Below are 22,613 nucleotides of genomic sequence, written 5' to 3'. Positions count from 1 at the left end.
TCGTACCCACACCTCTCTCTAAAAAAGGAGGGTGCTAACAAGCAGATCCAGAATTTTCGCTCCTATAACGTCATTGGCGACATCCGGCCGACGTGACACGTCCCAACCTATCATCTCCGGCACACGTAACACGTCCCAACCTATATTCTCCGGCACACGTGACACGACCCAACCTATCGTCTCTGTATACAGTCACAGCGCTGTGTGTCTGTGTATTCAGCAGGATGTCTGCTGGAGGCTTAGAGTAAAGTTGTTATATATAATACATATAATGGCACTGTTCTAGCGGTAAACACTTAAGAAAGAAACATGTCAAGCTATGTGCTGTATCAGAAACAATGCGCAGCGTGTTTTGGGAGTAATACGCTGTGTGTTTACATTAGCAAGCATGCTAACACTCAGAGCTAACCATGGAGCTAACGCTGTAGGCTACTGGAGAGAATATGTGTAACGTAATGCCCTTGTGGTAAAGAGAAAGGTTTGAGCTCCATACTGTTTCAGAAATAAAGCTTGAAGTGGTTAGGAGCATAACATTGCATTTAATCACCGCAGCGTTTAATCAAATCAAATCAAGGTTTATTTATAAAGCACATTTAAAAGCGATTTTTGGTCGGGCCAAAGTGCTGTACATGTAATATTTTAGCTGAGCTTCTCCCCGTAGAAATCTCTCAGGGGAAAGCTGCGTGACGTGACTGAAGTCTATCCAGTATTTTACAGGTAGCCAATGCAGACGGATGGGGGTGATGTGGTCAGAGGACTTGGTGCGGGTGATGATCCGGGCAGCAGAGTTATGAATGATTTGAAGTTTATTGAGGAGTTTGATGGGAAGGCCTGAGAGCATGGTATTACAATAGTCAATATGGGATGTGACGAATGCATGAACCAGGACTTCAGTGCTGGATTGAGACAGGGCGAAGTCTGGAGAAGAATGCAGTCCGAGTGATGTTTTTTTTATGTGGGGTGCAAATGAGAGGGAGCTGTCCAGAATGACACAAAGATGTTGTGTTTGAGTTGTGCTCTTGATAAGCCATTACAACAGTAAAATAAGTGTCTCCTGTTCACCAAAACATACCCATCTGTTATGGAAAAATAAAGTATTCCAAAAGTATTCTAAAAGTAATCTGAATACGTTACTTTTTTAAGACACGTAACTATTCGGATTCGGATTACTTTCAGAGCCATGTATTCAGTATTCAGGAACTAACTACATTTACAAAGTAACCCTCCAAACCCTGTATATATATATATATATATATATATATATATATTACTGTATATCATAGAGTTAAGCTGAATAAGCCTCATACTGCTCTGTCCTGCCTCTTTCTTGTTGCAGAGGTCACAGCTTGGTCAGAGTGGGGGAGGGGAGGGCTATCAGGTGCACCTGCAGCTGCAGAAGCATGCTTTGCAAATGGAAGCTTTGAAGATGCACAGTGAAACGAGCCACAGCAATATTGCCATTTCTCCCGTTGTTGACTCCCTGAATCCTGATGCTATTTTTACATTTACTCAAGTACAAGATCTGAGTACTTCTACATTTACTCAAGTACAAGATCTGTGTATATATATGTACAACATATCCAAACCTTTCAATTACTTCTTAAAGACTTGATTTCAATTCCCAGTTCCTTGCAAACTTGCTAAAGAAAATGGAAAGACAACTAGGTTACTTTATGAATACATATTATCTATGTTGGTAATGGATGGTGGAGATGATCCAAGCCGTTTTTTAGATAAGCAGATTTCATCAATTAACACAATTCAGGAAGGACTTGTCCAAGTCTGACATGGCATTCACACCTGAGTCGTTCACAGATATTCCATCCAGACAAGGAACTTGACACCAAAAAACTAAAACAGTAGCCATTAACTGTTAGCCGTTAGCTGTTAGCTGTTAGCACACAGAGATCACAGCTCCTCATATCTGTTCAGAAACTGGAGAAAAGTTATAAATGTACAAACCAAAGACTGTCTGAGGTATGGTGGATACAGTCACTGCTTTACAGTATTTATGTCTGTAGGACGGTGTTGTGAGTGTTGACGGAGCAGATATGTTAACTTAGTCTAATCGATCAGATCTCCATTCAGAAATTCAACAAAATGATTCACGTGCACAATCTTCACTATGCTTCATCTAGACGTAGGCTACTTTACTTTAAATAACCTACATTTCTCTGCGCGCTTTCCCTGCACGTCCACGTCTCCAAGTGTCACTCAAAAAGGCCCCATTCGTTTCATATTCTACTTTAAATAACCTACATTTCGTTGTGCTTACAGTTGTGTTGAACTATTAAATATACACTAATGGCTCTGTTACTCGATTTTATGTACTTGGTTGTGTTGGCTAAAATATTTGCTTGCTTAATTCACCGCTTCTGAATCGTGGCTATTGTAACCTTTTGCTCCGATTCTCCCTCTCTCACACTTTCATAACACTCTCTCCCTCTTTCTCTTTCTCTTTGCATTTGACCATCAACTAGCATTGCCTCAGATTCCAAAGGCTCAAGTTGGACCTCTTATCTCTGATAAGTTATAACCATCATAAAATGATGTATGTACTTGAAATTGGTCTGGATCAATTCTCAAGGAAATTACTGCTGGTCTGATTTGAACTATATCAATGTAGTTTCATATTAGACCAGCAGCAGTTCTCACTACAAGGGTTAAACACACTTTTTTCATTTATCAAGGGTAGCCAACACTATGTCAGTGTGAAACTGCTGTCATTGTATTGTTGGGCAAAGAGCCATTGAACATTTGGACCTGTATTAAGGAAGCATATTAGATAGTTAGGTATTACTTGTTATACATTAGTAAAAGGGGTTTGTTTTCAGAGATAGCTCTAATATTTTCAATAATCGAATGAGGCAATCATCTGAAGATAAAATCATAGAAATTGTGAAAATTCAAATAACATAAAATTGTCCTGCAAGGTTAATAGAATAATAACAAGATATTAATCATTAAATGCATTGTCAATATATAGATGGATAGATAGATAGATAGATAGATTGATGGATAGATGGATAGATGGATAGATGGATAGATTGATTGATTGATTGATTGATTGATTGATGGATAGATAGATGGATAGATAGATTGATTGATGGATAGATGGATAGATAGATAGATAGATGATTATCCATCTATCTTAGATAGATAGATAGATAGATACAGTTTTACTGACCCTGTTCATTCTTAATATATATATAGTTATTAAATAATATTTTAATTTAAAATGTCTAGAAAATTGTATAAATGGTAAATGGAAATATATATATATGTGTGTATATAATTGTGCACTCATTTTTATTAAACAAAAGATAGAGAGTAAAATAGATTTTAAGTTCTGTTGAGATATTGCTCAGAATGCATTTAAACCATACTGCATGTTCCTCTGTGCCTCTGTGTTTCAGGGGTGTGAAGTCCAGGTCAGGGTGGGGGAGGGGAGTGGTTAATCAAGAAGTTCATGCACATTATGAACCTGCAAACCTGCAGAGCAATTGAATACCACATTTGGCGCTAAAACTTCAAAGCAGCTAATGCTGCATTCATGCAATACAACAATTACAGTTTTACTGTCCCCGACTCAGTAAGAAGTCCCTATTACAGTTTCTACACTATGTTAAGTAATCTCTCCTTACAAATCTTATTAGGGATAGTTATTTCAAGTGAGAGCAATTCACTTCATAAGAAATATTTTGGTTTTGAAACATTTTGCAAACTCCAACATGAAGACGCAATGTACTTTACATCTGCACCTGAACGCATCATTACAAACATGGATCGGCACCATAGACTGTATATATAAATCGGCACAGAAGAAGATTACTGAGACTGAGAAGCAGCTCCACATGGTGTGTGAAAGAAGCAACACAGCAATGAGTAACGAATTACAGCAGGAAAAACACACACAACTGCTCCAGGTAAGTGATATTTTATATATTTAACTATGTTAGGTTGTTTAATGTTTTAGCATTCTCCGGCATGAGTGGAACTGCTGAGGCTAGGCTAAACTCTAAATTAAGCTAACGTTAGCATGTAAGAGAGCAGAACACAAAGCGTAAGTCTCACATTTATTTTAATGTATGGTGTTGCATGTCAAATATATAAAATATGAATGCAAAAATGCATGCGTTTTTAACCTGACATCTAAAATAATTAAGGCAAGACTGTAACATCTAAAATGTTGCCTGATACATTTGTATATTTTTATCTAACTAATACATATGTAATCTCTACCATCTCAAACTACATACACTTACATTTATAAAATATATTATGCCTTTTATAATATATTTTGTTTGTTAAAATGGATGATGCTCTGACGTCATCACCCTCGCAAATTTGTCATATACAAAAAACTATAGGCTATGTTCAAACTAATTTCGTTCGTTCGGGTCGATATGTGTTGACTTTACTTTAAAATAGCAGATCTCTGTGACCGGATATAGTTTTTCGGTTTAGTGAGCATGTGTCTCTGCTCCGATCAGGAGTCACAGCCCGCAGGTTAAATACATGACACTTTTCTCTGTGCGCAGCAAAACAAGCTCGCCAAAATAAGTTCACCACCAGTCTGGCAGTATTTTAAGGTGTCCGAAAATGACAATAAAATAGCGGTACGTGTGTGAAGCAGAAATCCTGCAGCTCCACCCGCTGTGAGGGACTGGTGAGCGGAGCAAAACACACACTAAGAGTTAGACCTAACACACTTAGCTATTTTATCTACCTCTGGAACAAGTTAAACTAGTTATACATATATTTATTCTTCACTCATTACTGGATCAGTGAGCTGCATGAGATACTGACAGGCTGTCAGGAGAGAGGGAGAGAAGGAGAGAGGGAGAGAAGGAGAGAGGGAGGGAGAGAGAGAGAGGGAGAGAGAGAGAGAGCCAACCAATTAAAAGGACATGACAATATGTTTATCAGGTGGTTGCTTTTGTATTACTATGTAGTTGATATGTTGTTATTGTGAAGTGTTATAAGTTTGTACAGGAAATAAATACTGATTGCTTTCATTATTGATTGCAAATGGCATGAAAGATCATTCTAATGTTAAAGTAACTCTTAATGTCTGATGTTCGTTTCTCTCTTAACAGAGCTCTCACGACCCGAGCACAAGAGGCTTCATCCAGAACCTGCTGATACAGACGAGAGAGGGAGAAATAGAGTTAAAAGAGTAAGAGAAGTACTTCATTTTATTTCTGGTAGCAGTCAAACTAGTACTGAGTCCAACAGTGTCAGCCTTATTAAGGACTTATGTTAAATATTACTCAAAGATATCAGAAAAACATGCATTATTGTACCCTTGTACTAGGCTATTACCGTAAAGGCACTATTAATCGTCACCTGTATCGTGCAAGAGGGTCTAGCTGGATTGTTAATAATGGCCACTGATATTTATTTGAAGCTTAAAGTAGGCTATCAATTTGTGACTTTATTGCACTTAAATGCCTTTAATAATTATGAGTTTCAGTATTTAATGGTGTGCATTTAGACTGCTGTGTACCATTTTAATTCATTGAGGATTTTCTCAAAGGTAATTTGTTGTTTTCACAGATAATGGAAAGAAGAAGAAAGCAAAACGATCAACTGGTATGTATCAAATGAATGTACACTTAAAATTATAACACACTTTTAGTAGCTGTGACAATAAATCTTTATAGAAAAAAAATGTTATAACCACATTTTTATAACCACAATTAAATAACGAGTCACGGGCAGAATTAAAGTTTGATATTTAATTTGTGTGATATGTGTGTCGCGGAAATACACTTACACACACACATACATACAACACATTGCTGTACCCTAAATACCCTAATAAAATATACAATATAGACTTTATTGTATTGTGTGAAAGCCTCCGAATGTTTGTAGGATAAGTCGCGAACAATTGTGGATGCCTTCCAGCTGGACACCTGATCTCCAGGGCGGGGTAGTGATGTATGAATACGGCCCAGTCACCTGGGGCTGACTGGAGAGACCCGCTCCGGGGACAGTGTGGCAGTGGGGAGTTTGAATGGGGCGGTACACCTGTCTCTTAAGGCAGCCCCTGATGAAAGCCCTGTTACTGGGCTAAATACATTAGTTACATCACTTCACCACTCCTTTCCTGCAGGGAGACATCCATACTCTCCCCAAAAAGATTGCACTTGGAGCGGGCAAGTAGGGCTCACTCCATGCTCTGGACCGAGGAAAATCATCTCCAGTCAGCCCCAGGTGAAAGCCCTGTGACTGGGCCGTTTTCATACATCACTACCCCGCCCTGGAGATCAGGTGTCCAGCTGGAAGGCATCCACAATTGTTCGCGATTTATCCTACAAACATTTGGAGGCTTTCACACAATACAATAAGGTCTATAATATATATCATATTAGGGTATTTGCTGTTGGCATTTAAATAAGTACCACTTTTTAGTGTTACTACACCTTTACTAATTACTAAAATATAGGCTTTACTACTTTATACTTATTTGCTTTCTAACATTCTTGCATAACATCACATTGTACAATCTTACATTGCATATACTTTCTAACTTCCTTGAACCTACTCATTTACTTACTTACTTTTACTCACTAACTGCATTTTTTTAACCCACGAGTCAGCCCTGTTGATGACTGCTAGCAGTTTACTTTTGTTGACTTTCATTGAGTGATCGTCTTTTTGTTTACTGTTCATTAAGGTTCTGCTGTACAGAAGGGAAACCAAAGAAGGCCCTGGAGTGAGGCAGAAAAAAAGGCTGTGTGGAGTCAACTTGGCAATTGGATTACGCTGATGAAAGTCCCTGGTAAAAAAAAGTGCACTGAGAGATACATGACTCTAAATGAATGCTAATGTCGCGCCGTATTTCCGAGTGTAGATAAGCAGCTGTGTGCTAGCATGTTCACCGTGTGAAATATGGTGATGTCTACGGTGGCCCTGAAGTGCAAGTCAAAACAACATTTCAGGAACCACCACAGCATTTCATAAAACACCACAGCATTTCAACTTATACGGAAAGGGTATTCCTTTAGGGAGAACACTTCTTGTTTGTGATTGGACAGAGCCAGCCAGAGAAGCACTGCTGTGATTGGTTGTTTTTGCTGCCAGTCAAGAAATGACACTAAGTGATTGGTCAGCACCCGACAGCGCAACATGTCCCAACACATCAGCCGTTAGCTGTTAGCACACAGAGCTCACAGCTCCTCATATCTGTTCAGAAACTAGACAAAAGTTAAACATGTACAAACCACAGACTGCCTGTGTCATGGCGAATACAGTCGCTGCTTTATTTATGTCTGTATAGGCCGTTGTGAGTTTGGACGGAGCAGCTACAGGTTAGTTTATCCTGATCGATCCGATCTCCATTCAGAAAACACGCATTTTAAAAGGTTTTTCGCCTGCCGTCTGTCTGCAGACTTGTCAAAGCATAAATTCATGGTTTTTACTAACCGGTATCAGTATGTTGTTACTTCGGCATCATTTTGAAACGTGTATTACAATTAAATCACGATTAGAGCGATGCGAATATTCGGGGCTTATCTCCCTGTAAATACTATGGTAGACTACAACAAAATGAACATATTTTACCGTGATTTAATTGTAATACACGTTTCAAAATGATGAAGTAACAACATACTGATACCGGTTAGTAAAAACCATGAATTAATGCTTTGACAAGTCTGCAGACAGACGGCAGGAGAAACCTTTTAAAATGCGTGTTTTCTGAATGGAGATCGGATCGATCAGGATAAACTAACCTGTAGCTGCTCCGTCCACACTCAGAACAACGGCATACAGACATAAATAAAGCTGCGACTGTATTCACCATGACACAGACAGTCTGTGGTTTGTACTTGTTTAACTTTTGTCCAGTTTCTGAACAGATATGAGGAGCTGTGAGCTCTGTGTGCTAACAGCTAACGGCTGATGTTTTGGGGCATGTTGCGCTGTCGGGTGCTGACCAATCACGAAGCGTCATTTCTTGACTGGCAGTAAAAACAACCAATCACAGCAGTGCTTCTCTGGCTGGCTCTGTCCAATCACAAACAAGAAGTGTTCTCCCTAAAGGAATACCCTTTCCGTATAAGTTTAAATGCTGTGGTGTTTTGTGAAATGCTGTGGTGGTTCCTGAAATGCTGTGGTGTTTCCTGAAATGCTGTGGTGTTTCCTGAAATGCTGTAGCGTTTTGTGAAATGTTGTTTTGACTTGCACTTCAGGGCCACCGTAGATGTCAGTGTTGTGTCACATCTTGTTCTCACTGCCCCAAACAGGACAAAAATCTTCAGGGTCAAATACGAGTTGCCCAACCTTTACCAGTGGCCAATCAGAAAACGTTCATAAGTTGAATTCTTAAGTTACTAGTATTACGTGGAGGCAGGGCTGGACTGGGACAGCAAATCGGCCCTGGCATTTAGACCCAGACCGGCCCAAATCCATAAAACAAACGAATAGTAGCGGTTCCTGACAAGAAGAATAACTCAGTATAATTTTAAAAAACGCTATTATTATCCTTTTTACGTACCAGGGGCAAACAAAACTAATACATACCACAAGTATGTGTAACTATCAATCATTAGAAATTAGACCTTCAAACCCTCTCACAAAGCGAACAGTGACCGAGCACTAATAGGGGGGTCTGGGGGGGTATGCCCCCCACAGAAGAAAAGTTTTAAAAATAACCCCTTAAATGATGACTTCTAGTGAATTTAGGGGGGGGGGACCCTATAGTGCCCTGCCTCCCCTTTCTATGACAACACAATAGAGATAGGACCAGATGAGTCTACAGGATGAGTCGACGGCATCTTTTTATATACATTGACGCTTTCATTTAATTTTTCCATCCTTTTTTTAATCGCTGTAATTGTATTGCCTTTTTCATCTGTACACACGACACCTATTGCACGTCTGTCCGTCCTGGGAGAGGGATCCCTCTTCTGTTGCTCTCACAGAGGTTTCTTCCTACTTCCCACTGTTAATTGTGGGGTCTGTTTTGGGGAGTTTTTCCTTGAGCGCTGCAAGGGTCTAAGGACAGAGGATGTCGTACCTGTACACACTGTGAAGCCCTCTGAGACAAATTGTAATTTGTGATATTGGGCTATATAAATAAAATGTGATTGATTGATTGACGCACGCAAGGGGCTATAGTGCAAGTCTTAGGCGGCTGGTTTCTCAGAACCTCACAGAGCACACAGAACTGAAGGAACACAGGTTTAACCAAAAATACTATCCACTGTCTTTATTTTTTTTCCTGAGAATAGGTTTGAAAGAGACAGATTTAAATTTACAAAGAGAGTTGAAGCAACATTTGACAGAAATCCCACATAAATTACAAAAGTACACAACTAGCAAGATATATATACTGTATATATATACTGTACACACAAAGTAACTTATATACTAGACTGAAATAACTAAAATGAATGCTTGTTGTGGAGAGGGGCACTATGTCCAGCGTCCATTCCTCTCTGTGTGTGTGTGTGTGTGTGTGTGTGTGTGTGTGTGTGTGTGTGTGTGTGTCTGTTTGCATGTGTGAGTGTAGTTGGGGGGCTTTGGGAGAGTCAAAAAGGATGCAGGTGACCTCTTTGGTCCCTGATAGAGGTCCATACAAATAGGCATTGACATAACAATACCACACAGTTAATGGTCAAAACTACATGTGTGCCTACATTTTTTCTTCTATTTCTATATTATTCATTCTATATATTGTCAATCAAAACTACCACAAAAAGCTGACTATAAACATTTTTTTCAGGTCCCAAAAGACCACTGTTGCCCTTATAAACACATAAGTAAATAAACTAAACAAGCTGCCAGCTGACAGTAATTGTTCATGAATGGTGGTTAACAAAATAATGACATTCTTTCAATGAGACAACGTATCAGAGTCCCATTAAGCTATATTTTAACTTGCCAGGGAAAACCTAAAATAGCCAGCTTACTAGCTTGTAGGCTAACGAATGTTTCTCTAATAATATTTGTCTTATTAGTGCTTCATCAAGGGGATATTAATGGGTTCCAGAACTACAGAGTATCATAACCTTAATAATAATCTTTTCCTAATTTTCTTAGCTTCTGCTTACCGCGAGTTCTCCTCCCTCTCCCCACTCGCGCGGATCTCTCTCCCTCTCATCATCTTCCTCACCACCACCAATATCGGCCACGGGTGCTGAATATGGACCTGCACCTGTACTAAACATGTCGGTTATTTTGACACAAGCGGCAACATCAGCACGAAGGGCCTGCTTTTTTCTTGCCCGCAATTTTTCTGCTCCCCCTTTTCGCTTGGCCTTCGTCTTCGCCTTCGCCTTCTCCATTTCTAACTCGAACTTTTTTTTTTCTCGAAAAAAAAGGCGATTTGGCTTCAACGGCCGGCTCACCTCCTGGGGGCGTGATTTAATGATGCACACCGAGCGGCCCAAAGGGGGAGGTGATTAAAGATTTGATTGGGCCGGCCCAGTGTCAATTACTAAAAACATTTAAACAGAGGGCCAATCTACCCGTCTTATGGGCCGGGACTTCAGAAAAAAAAAAAAATGACGTGTCGGCCCAAAAGGCACGTCGGCCCACCGGGAAAATGCCCGGTATGCCAGATGGCCAGTCCAGCCCTGCGTGGAGGCCTCTAGTTATTTGTTATTATTACAGTTATTGACTGTGATCTTAAATCCAATATGAGTCTGCCATGACTGTTCTTTCTAAATGACATAAGGTCCCGTAATGATAATCCTGTGTGAATATGGCTTTACAAATCATTTGTGAAAGTTTTGGAGAGCACTGTCAAATGATGCCATCCTGAAGATTGGTTTGCCAGATTGTAGAATTCTCATTTAACAAATCTGTTATTTGGGCGGAAGGACTAGTTGAACAGATTGTGTAAGATTTCTTGAATTTGCCTTAGTTTTCTCTCTCAAGTAAAACAGATGGTTTGTTTATCATTCACTATTGTTCCTCTGCCTGTTGGGACAGTGTTGCCTTGTCCCTTGATCTCAGCAGTGAAGTTATTTTGTAAAATCGTAATCAGTAGCAAATTTTACAAAACTACATATACGTTTCAGATTTAAAGGAAAATGTGTTCAAATGTCTGACACTGTCAACCCAGGACAATGGACAATTTGGCTCAATAATGCACGCTGGCACTCAATCATACCTTTGGGATTGTTACACAGACAGAAAACGTATTTGAAAGATACATTTATCACATAGAATTTCCACACATAATGGCTTAATTAAGCAAACGTGACATTTTTCCAATAGTGTGTTGTTTCCACGAAATCTCACCAAAAACAAGTGGTTCACTCTGTGACACAAGTAGTTAGTAGAGTCAATGTAGAGTTAGAAGAGAGAAATGTTAATGTAGAGTTAGAGTCAATGGACAGTAGGTGAGTGTTTTTGTAACTGTAGTTCAACACACCTGTCAAATAAATCAATCTGTGATTATAGTTCTTGCATTGTTTGTTTTGTGAAGGAAGTAATACCTTGTCTTAGGTCATGTTCACACCAGCCTTGTTTAGTCTGGTTGAATCGAACCCTGGTGCGTTCAACCGCTTGGTGCGGTTTGGCCTATAAGCTAGGCTATATTTGCTTATGACTGCTCACCTCACTGGTCCCCTGTGTACAACAAAAGGCTGTGGTACAATCTGATCAGAGCCCTCCTTACTGCAGTCTGTCATTATATGTGTTTATAATGTTTTAACACACCAAAGAAGAGGACTATTAGGTGTGAATGCAACCTTAGTTTCCTGAAAGAGTGAATACTTAGGACATAACACAGTATGGCTTATAATACTGTTTAATACACAAGGGAGGTATCAAGACTAGAAAGCAAAGACAGAATATGGTATGTAAATGCATGAAACAATGGGAATGGCTGTGAGGGATGCAGGAGGAGCAGGGCCATGCAGGGACAGCAGGACCAGGGACAGCATTGGGAGGCCTAAAGATGGGAGCCACATCCATACAGCAAGAAAGAAACACCAACCACTCACACAGACAGAGGGCAAAAGGGTTAGTAACAAAACAACATGGGAGAAGAGAAGAAGGTGAGGATTTAAGAAACTGAGAGAGACATATACACCGGCATAGACTTTAAATTAAATACAGGGGCCTGCAGGCAGGGACTGAAACATATCATTATAGAATATTACATAAATAAGGTTTTAGGATTCAACAATCTCTTATCTCTTTGGATAACTGGACTTAAACTCACACTGTACATTTTACATGTATACTTAATTTAATATTCCATTCCTACACACTTAATGTATATAATATCCTGCTTTATATTTATTTTGTTTACTGTAAATTGGTATTTCAACATGTATATTTTCTACTTTTTGAATGCTGTTTTATTTCTATTTGTGATGTTTACATTTTAGAATTGTTTATTTCTAGTCTTTTCATTTCTCTTATGTGCAATGCCAATCTTTAATGCTGTGGGCCATAGGGCTCATAAAAGGTTTTTGAGAAGAAAACTTGTCAAAACTGCTGGGAAAAACACACACTTAAATCTGCCTAGCAACTGGCCGGTCCTCACAACACCGACCAAATTCACCACTTGTGTGAAAATTTGTGTTTTAACATTTTAAGTGACTTTCTGACTCACTACCCCCATCTTGTGTTAGAGATATTTTTTTCATCTTTGTGGCTATAGCAGAAAGGGGGGTCCTCACACCCTACCCTTGGGTCATGGTCCTCACAAGTATAGCAAAACGTGTGTGTGTGTGTGTGTGTGTGTGTGTGTGTGTGTGTGTGTGTGTGTGTGTGTGTGTGTGTGTGTGTGTGTGTGTGTGTGTGTGTGTGTGTGTGTGTGTGTGTGTTCCTCCAGAGTTCAGTCCTCAGTGACTCTGATGAACTCCTGTACGGTCGCGCTGGCTTCCTGTTCGCTCTGCTGTACGTCAACAGAGAGATGGGAGAGAACACGGTGGAGGAGAGCACCATCACTCAGGTGAGACACACACACACGTAAGATGCAGACGCAGCGGCTTGGCTCTCTGTTTGTTTATATACGTTTTAGCATGTTTACTTTCTAGCAGCAAGGTAGTAGCCTTTAATACAGGGGAGATTCCCAGTCGATCGCGAGATGTGTCTAAAAATAGAACAACAATATTCTGTTTTATCGTTAATGTCCTATAACATAATCTTCCTGTGCCAGAATAATGCACTTGAACGCATCAAAGCTTTGTGATTGGCCGGCGTGATCCCATGTGTCGGGGCGTGGCTGGTTGGCAGTGGGCACTAGTTAGCTGACGTTGTCCGTGTCAACAGGAGTGACAGTCCGCACACACACAAGACCGCAATTATGGCAGAAGCTAGGGCTGTGCGATTATGGCAAAAATCATAATCACGATTATTTTGGTCAATAATTGATATCACGATTATTAAATACGATTATTCATTGACTTTGAAAACATCCATTTATTGAACTTTAAAACAAATACAAATAATAATTTGAACAGTATCTTTTTAACTGTTGATTACCCTGAACGTATAATTCAACTTAAAAACCAATACAAAAAATAAATTAAATGATACATTTATATTTACATTTAAATAAATAATATCAAAATAATAAATACCAATAAACAAGATCAACAAATATTTTGGAGCGCACTTCAACAAGCTACTAAACATATGTAAATATGATAAATACAAATAAATTAGACTAAAATAAATTAGATCCAATATGTTGCAGTGCACGGTCACAACCAAGCAAAGCAAAATAATCGTTTTTTACGATTATGTTGTTTTCGTAATTGTGGCAGGCCAAAATCGTAATTGCGATTAAAATACGATTAATTGCACAGCCCTAGCAGAAGCAAAAAAGCCCAAAATATATCATTTTCACTCCGAGTGGGAGGATGATTATTTTTGTATCTATTCCAATTCAAAGTCCATCTGTCTCATCTGCAATGCGAGCGTGGCTTTCCCGAAGAAGGGTAATTTAGGAGCGGCATTTCAAAACAGTGCACAAACGCTACGAGACGGAATTCCCTCCTAATTCTGCCCTACGCTCCCAAAAGGTGAGGGACCTGAAAGGACAGCTAAATGCACAGCAGTCCATTTTCACCAGGCCCAACAACAAGAGCAAGGCTGCTACCATAGCATCTTATCGTGTCAGTGACGTTCTTGCGAAACACATGAAGTCTTTCAAAGATGGCAAAGTTGTGAAAGAAGCATTCCTGGAGGCTGCCGACGCGCTTTTTGGGGACAGTAAAAATAACAGTAGCATTTCAACAGGTTTTTGATATAATAAAAACTCAAGTTAGATACCGTTATTAATCAGCTGTAAGTTTTAGTTTGTTTGAACTTATTCATTATAATTATTGTACAAAATGGTATAACAATAATGCAAACTTAAATTGATTATAGTCTATTATCAATTCAGGTTAAGAAACTAGTGTTGCTTGCATCCTATTTTAAAGGCATTTCTTTTTATACTCTACTAAAATGCAACAAGAAAAGGGTTTGATTCTATTAATTTTGTCTTTTTTATTGCACTTTGTCAAGCATGCATGTAGCTTCAGATCTGAGTTGTCTTATTAGTAAGCCTAATTTATACTTTTGGAGCAACACTATTTTTATATAATGGCAAAGAAAGGGTTCAGAGTCTTTTTTTCCTGTGTCATATGTGGCAGCACTGTTCAATGTTTCTTGAAAACATTACCCACTGTGGTATGTGACGTGTGAATAAACTCCAACTCTGTATCAACAACACCGTTGTGTAACTTCAGTTAAATACTTGTATGTGTGTAGATTAGAAAGAGGTAAGATAAATGATCAGCAGTATTTTATGAAGTATTAATCGTACAAAGGTCAGTTTTATACAAGTAGAAGTGTGTATTTTCCTGGTAGTACGCTGTCAGTAATGGCTACGCCTCTCTATTTGGACTGGTAGATCTCGGCACACTGGCAACTTTAAAAGTAGCTCTCGGTTCAAAAAAGGTTGGGCACCCCTGCTTTAATACATAACTGAGCTAAATTATTTTTCTTTCAGAACTGATCTCCGTTTGGACACAACTGTCATCCCTCCGTAGATTCTACGCAGCCCGGAGGCAATCTTTTTCACCGTCCCACCAGCGAGGCGGCGGCGGAAGGAGAGGAGACAGAAGCGTGGTAAGTGAGCCGGGCTAAGGTCTAGGCTAAAGGCTAACCCGTACAGACCGGCGCTTCCGATCATCACAGAGATCTGGCTGAACCACAACATCTACACAAACATTCCAGGGGCATTTAAAGCAACATAATCCCCACATCTTGGACAATCTGACCACATCTCACTAATTATGATTCCAGCTTACAAACCACATATCTGCAAAACAAAACCAGCTATCAGGACAGTACAAGTGTGGTCTGAGGAAGCCACCTCATTGCTGCAAGACTGTTTTGAACACACAGACTGGGATTTGTTTGCTGAGGGGTTAGATCTTGGGGAATACAGCAGCTGCGGCGCCAGGATTTAAATTTTGGGTGGGCCAATGTAATTTCGGCTGGGCCTGTTCTAACAGATGTTTCTCGTTAACAAAAATAAAATGTAAAGAAATGCCTGCATATCATTGTAGGCAACTGTGTAATGCATATTTCCTATAGTAAAGACACTTTTTCTAAACCCTTCTCTTTTAAACATTTTCACTTATAAGAAGCTTAAATATTATTTAAATAATTAAAGGTGGGGTAGGTAAGTTTGAGAAACCGGCTCGAGATAATCTTTTATGCCCTTTCCCTGTTAGGTTCTGCAGACAGTCCCAGATTTGTTTATGATTTGTGACATGTTAACCATTATTTATACAGCTTATCTACACATATGCTGACCAGCTGCTGCTGGTAGTGCCCAAAACCAGGCTCAAAACCCGAGGGCACCGAGCCTTCGCAGCAGCTGGCCCTAGGCTCTGGAACACTTTGCCCCTCCATGTGAGGTCGGCCCAGACCGTAGGGGTTTTTAAATCCACTCTAAAAACTCACTTCTTCTCTCTGGCTTTCTAATTAGAGCGGAGCACGACTTCTGACTTTTCCGTGTGTTTTATTCTTATTTTGTTTTTTTTTTAAGTTATATCTGTTGTAATTTATTGTCGTTTATTGTGTTTTGTAGTAATGTGTTTTTTTTATTACATGTACAGCACTTTGGCTCGACCAAAAATCGCTTTTAAATGTGCTTTATAAATAAAACCTGATTTGATTTGATTTGATATAATCATGTATAATCACATAATGTTCATTAACAGCAAAGTTATCCTTGTATCCATTAATTATTGATATGTACATTGAATTACAATTAATCTAATGTTATATACAGTATATAGCTATCTTTCATATATATTCAACAATAGACAGATAAGATAAGATAGAGCTTTATTGTCTCCCTTGGGAGAAATTTGTCTTGGGCATCGAGATAATAAACATAAAACATTCAGGTCAATCACTCATAGATACAGAACAGAGATCACATATCACATGGCAAAGAAACAAACAAGAAACATACAGGTACAGCACTTTCCCCATTGCACATATCCCTATTGCATTCATACATCATCAAATATTGCAGTTTTCCCTATTGTATTTATACATAAATCAAATATTGCACCTTCCCTACTGCATTCATACACAAATCAAATATTGCACTTTCCCTATTGCTTTTATGTATCTATTTTTACATTCATGTATTTATTACCACATGTATTTATTGCTGTATTTATTCCCACATTCATTTATTCATACTTGTGTCATGTTCCGTTCTTGTCTGATAAGGAACAGCAGGGGGTGCTGTTGCAGTGTGAGTGCAGATATACAGTACAGTATATAGCTATCTTTCATATATATATTCAACAATATACAGTATCCTTCCTGCAGCATATATAACACAGTTTATCATACTGAGCAACGATCACTTATCATGCATGTCTGATAAGGAACAGCAGGGGGTGCTGTTGCAGTGTGAGTGAGTGCAGATATACAGTACTGTATATAGCTATCTTTAATAGATATTCTACAATATACAGTATCCTTCCTGCAGCAGCATATAACACAGTTTATCATATCATACTGAGCAACATGTAACATAAAGATATGTATATCACATAATATAGGATAGGACTTTAGGGGTGTATATTAACAAATACACTTTGGTTTTGCAATGTAGAGTACCAGTTTGTTATTGTTGACCCAGTCTGCTATGGCTTTAATCTCTATTTTAAGTAGATTGTTTAACTCACTGCATGTTGATGCTGTACTGTATATTGTGGAATCATCAGCATACATTATTACACTGGACTGGAGGTGATCTCTGTTTGGGATTGTGTTCACCTGGTGCCCTGTGATGGCTCCTCCCCCCTCACCTGTGTCTAATTGCTCCCCCCTCACCTGTGTCTTGTTAGTCTGTGTGTGTATGTAGGTGCTGTGCTTGTAGGGTTAGCGGGGTGTGAGATCTTTGTGGCTGGCTGCAGGCTGTGTGCAGGGAGAAACAGCAGATTGAGGCTGTGTGTCATGTGTTCATGATTTTTAATAAAGGCCCACAGCGGGTTGTATTTGGGATTTGTGCCTCTGGCTCCTTACTTGGTCGGGCCGCTCAACGGTGAGTCTCACACCATTCATGCAGCAGTTGTTGAGAACTTATTGAAATCACTACTAGTATTATTGACTCACTGCTAGCTACCAACAATAAAATGCCACTTGTACAGAAATATATATAATGAAGTGTTTTATTGAACACTTTTATTTATTTATACATTCATGTATTTATTACCACATTTATTTATTGATGTGTTTATTCCCACATTCATTTCTTCATACTTGTGTCATGTTCCGTTCTTGTCTGATAAGGAACAGCAGGGGGTGCTGTTGCAGTGTGAGTGCAGATATACAGTACAGTATATAGCTATCTTTCATATATATATTCAACAATATACAGTATCCTTCCTGCAGCATATATAACACAGTTTATCATACTGAGCAACGATCACTTATCATGCATGTCTGATAAGGAACAGCAGGGGGTGCTGTTGCAGTGTGAGTGAGTGCAGATATACAGTACTGTGTATATAGCTATCTTTAATAGATATTCTACAATATACAGTATCCTTCCTGCAGCAGCATATAACACAGTTTATCATATCATACTGAGCAACATGTAACATAAAGATATGTATATCACATGATATAGGATAGGACTTTAGGGGTGTATATTAACAAATACACTTTGGTTTTGCAATGTAGAGTACCAGTTTGTTATTGTTGACCCAGTCTGCTATGGCTTTAATCTCTATTTTAAGTAGATTGTTTAACTCACTGCATGTTGATGCTGTACTGTATATTGTGGAATCATCAGCATACATTATTACACTGGACTGGAGGTGATCTCTGTTTGGGATTGTGTTCACCTGGTGCCCTGTGATGGCTCCTCCCCCCTCACCTGTGTCTAATTGCTCCCCCCTCACCTGTGTCTTGTTAGTCTGTGTGTGTATGTAGGTGCTGTGCTTGTAGGGTTAGCGGGGTGTGAGATCTTTGTGGCTGGCTGCAGGCTGTGTGCAGGGAGAAACAGCAGATTGAGGCTGTGTGTCATGTGTTCATGATTTTTAATAAAGGCCCACAGCGGGTTGTATTTGGGATTTGTGCCTCTGGCTCCTTACTTGGTCGGGCCGCTCAACGGTGAGTCTCACACCATTCATGCAGCAGTTGTTGAGAACTTATTGAAATCACTACTAGTATTATTGACTCACTGCTAGCTACCAACAATAAAATGCCACTTGTACAGAAATATATATAATGAAGTGTTTTATTGAACACTTTTATTTATTTATACATTCATGTATTTATTACCACATTTATTTATTGATGTGTTTATTCCCACATTCATTTCTTCATACTTGTGTCATGTTCCGTTCTTGTCTGATAAGGAACAGCAGGGGGTGCTGTTGCAGTGTGAGTGCAGATATACAGTACAGTATATAGCTATCTTTCATATATATATTCAACAATATACAGTATCCTTCCTGCAGCATATATAACACAGTTTATCATACTGAGCAACGATCACTTATCATGCATGTCTGATAAGGAACAGCAGGGGGTGCTGTTGCAGTGTGAGTGAGTGCAGATATACAGTACTGTGTATATAGCTATCTTTAATAGATATTCTACAATATACAGTATCCTTCCTGCAGCAGCATATAACACAGTTTATCATATCATACTGAGCAACATGTAACATAAAGATATGTATATCACATGATATAGGATAGGACTTTAGGGGTGTATATTAACAAATACACTTTGGTTTTGCAATGTAGAGTACCAGTTTGTTATTGTTGACCCAGTCTGCTATGGCTTTAATCTCTATTTTAAGTAGATTGTTTAACTCACTGCATGTTGATGCTGTACTGTATATTGTGGAATCATCAGCATACATTATTACACTGGACTGGAGGTGATCTCTGTTTGGGATTGTGTTCACCTGGTGCCCTGTGATGGCTCCTCCCCCCTCACCTGTGTCTAATTGCTCCCCCCTCACCTGTGTCTTGTTAGTCTGTGTGTGTATGTAGGTGCTGTGCTTGTAGGGTTAGCGGGGTGTGAGATCTTTGTGGCTGGCTGCAGGCTGTGTGCAGGGAGAAACAGCAGATTGAGGCTGTGTGTCATGTGTTCATGATTTTTAATAAAGGCCCACAGCGGGTTGTATTTGGGATTTGTGCCTCTGGCTCCTTACTTGGTCGGGCCGCTCAACGGTGAGTCTCACACCATTCATGCAGCAGTTGTTGAGAACTTATTGAAATCACTACTAGTATTATTGACTCACTGCTAGCTACCAACAATAAAATGCCACTTGTACAGAAATATATATAATGAAGTGTTTTATTGAACACTTTTATTTATTTATACATTCATGTATTTATTACCACATTTATTTATTGATGTGTTTATTCCCACATTCATTTCTTCATACTTGTGTCATGTTCCGTTCTTGTCTGATAACGAACAGCAGGGGGTGATGTTGCAGTGTGAGTGAGTGGCTGGCTGGCTGCATGTAAAGTGTTTTGCTCAGTGTCCATATCATGTATGTGTCTAATGTTTTTGTATGAACCAAGTCAATATCAAAGCACTTGTAATATATGACCTAATATGACATGCGTGAGTTGTTTAGTTTATCTTATAGCCTATGAATGTTCAAAGTGAACAATGAGACAGAGGTGACGTTGTCCCCGCTGCAACTGTCTTTGCGCTGTCACTGGGACAACATTAACCGTGCTTAGTTAGTGATAGAATTAGTTGCCGTGCAACTAGGTGTTACCTTTTTACTAACGGTATGTCGGCACCGAAACCGTAGTTTCTAATGCACACCGGATGTTTCTGACTTGGCTCGTTGTCAGCCTGTAACCAGCTGCCCAGACATTTCGAGCGGAAAAAAGGATGCAAACGGGTGCCGTGGGAAGAACCTCCGTTTATTGACGTTCTTCAGTTACATTGACACTGTATTGCATACATACAGACTAGACACTATTCCTTTTCTGACTAGTTTCTCTAGACTTTCGTCTCTCTCTTCATACCTCCGCACTTCGCCTTGGCCATCACATTGTACACACACACAGAGTCCAAAACCCACAACCCCTTGCGGCTGCTACTCTTAAAGTGACAGGCCAAGCATGTGACGTAGGAGAGGAGTTATTGATGGTGTTTCAAAGAGTTAGTATTTGTCGAGCTTTTGTTTTGAAGGATATTTCTGAATATCTTGAATAGAAATACAACTAATTGATTAATTGGACATATAAGCGTACTTGTTGTTGCGTAGCCACTTACGGTCTGACAGACTTCCTTCACAATATTTTTAAATACAACTTCCGTTGATTGTTTGGCACAAGCGTTCTTGTGGCGTAATGTGCTGAGTGTGGCACTTTGGAGCGGGTGATCTCGTTTTCAAATCTTCCTTCAAAAATTCGATATTTTAACATTGACTCATTGCACATTGATTTTTTTGATACTTATTTCATCTTCCGTTCATCAAATCAGGTTTTTTATTTATATAGCACATATGTTGGTGCTGTAGCATGGTCAGTAGCTACTGGCATATATGTACTATAGCTTTTCCAGGGGGTCGAGCAGTGTCGTTCAATTAATCGAATTCGTGAACGCAAACAACAACATTTCTGTCTCTCACCTGTCTCTCTCTCACCTGTCTCTCTCTCACCTGTCTCTCTCTCACCTGTCTCTCTCTCACCTGTCTGTCTCTCACCTGTCTGTCTCTCACCTGTCTGTCTCTCACCTGTCTCTCTCTCACCTGTCTCTCTCTCACCTGTCTCTCTCTCACCTGTCTGTCTCTCACCTGTCTCTCACCTGTCTGTCTCTCACCTGTCTCTCACCTGTCTGTCTCTCACCTGTCTCTCTCTCACCTGTCTGTCTCTCACCTGTCTGTCTCTCACCTGTCTCTCTCTCACCTGTCTCTCTCTCACCTGTCTGTCTCTCACCTGTCTGTCTCTCACCTGTCTCTCTCTCAGGTGTTCCAGGAGGAGAAGTACCTGAAGGAGGCATCAGACTGCTCGGAGGTGATCTGGCAGAGAGGTTTCCTGAGGAAAGGATACGGACTCTGCCACGGCACGGCAGGGAACGGATTCATCTTCCTGTCCCTGTACCGGAGGACGAAGGAGAGGAAGCACCTGTACAGGGCCTGCAAGGTGAGGACATTTAAATAGAGATATATATATATAAATATATATATGTATGTATATATGGCAATATGAAAGAAAAATACACACTCTAATTTAAATAGTTTTTATTAGTAAATAATGATGTTCAAAATAAAATAGTCCCTCTGTTGCCTTCTGCACGAAACATAGTGCGAGGTGGTTGCTATGCAACAAACATGTTGTTTGCCGCTGTGTGTCAATAAATATGTGGATTAATTAATTTAAATGTTACATTCATACAAGCTGACTTGGAGTACTTTTAATCAAACCATTGGCTCTTTATAGAAAAGATGTGTATTATAAATTCTCAGTGTTTTTTGTTTTCTATGCTGCTTATATTTTCTAGGTAAATGCTGAGTTCATGCGCATAACAACATTTCCATTGGAAACAAAGTTCTTGGCGCAGTTGGACAAACACTCCACTAAACTGCTGCAGGTCATCAGGAGCAGGGGAGGAGTTGTGAAAGAGAAGACCACCGGGATCTTGCAGGTTTTAGATGAGGTATCTATGAATGAGTTTTTTATCTGTGGGATCAGTGGCTGAATAGTCCTTTTTTTTGCATTTGATTTATAATATATATATAACTGTTCTTACTCAGACTGTGGACATCACCATCAGAAGAGAATGCATCCTCCAATCTCTAATGATCTACCTGGGTGAACCTGTTCACCATCTCATCAAAGAATTCCAGGTAAGACCTCCCACTCACTCACAAGATGTTTGTTCATAAAAGAAAAATAACATATTTGTACTGCATGTGTAGCAGGCCCCGCTATGCAGGGCGCGATGACAGATTATATTCCTGTAGAACAGGAGAAATTATGAGCAGAGAATGCCTTTTGCTGCTCGTTTGGCGGGTCTTGCCAGAATTTATTCACAATTGGCACAAAACAAAACACAATTGTTCTTGCCCTTTTCCTACTCTCAATATAAACACATGTTTATATGTTCATGTCTTCAAAATATACTTT

The 22,613-nt window shown here is 39.5% G+C and overlaps 2 long non-coding RNA genes across 2 annotated transcripts; both read left to right on the top strand.

Moving 5' to 3' along the window:
* Positions 1-3,176: 3,176 nt before the first annotated feature.
* On the top strand, positions 3,177-6,944 carry LOC117475783. The gene is made up of 4 exons (XR_004555206.1): positions 3,177-3,926; positions 5,100-5,179; positions 5,560-5,595; positions 6,686-6,944. It is a non-coding gene; the product is annotated as an uncharacterized LOC117475783 (long non-coding RNA).
* Positions 6,945-12,771: 5,827 nt separating this feature from the next.
* Positions 12,772-21,623, top strand: LOC117475782. Its single transcript, XR_004555205.1, has 3 exons — positions 12,772-12,925; positions 14,975-15,093; positions 21,453-21,623. It is a non-coding gene; the product is annotated as an uncharacterized LOC117475782 (long non-coding RNA).
* Positions 21,624-22,613: the final 990 nt, after the last annotated feature.

This window comes from Trematomus bernacchii, unplaced genomic scaffold, assembly GCF_902827165.1.
Source record: "Trematomus bernacchii unplaced genomic scaffold, fTreBer1.1, whole genome shotgun sequence".
In the NCBI taxonomy this organism is placed as follows: Eukaryota; Metazoa; Chordata; class Actinopteri; order Perciformes; family Nototheniidae; genus Trematomus; species Trematomus bernacchii.
This window is presented reverse-complemented; position numbering and strand designations above follow the sequence as displayed.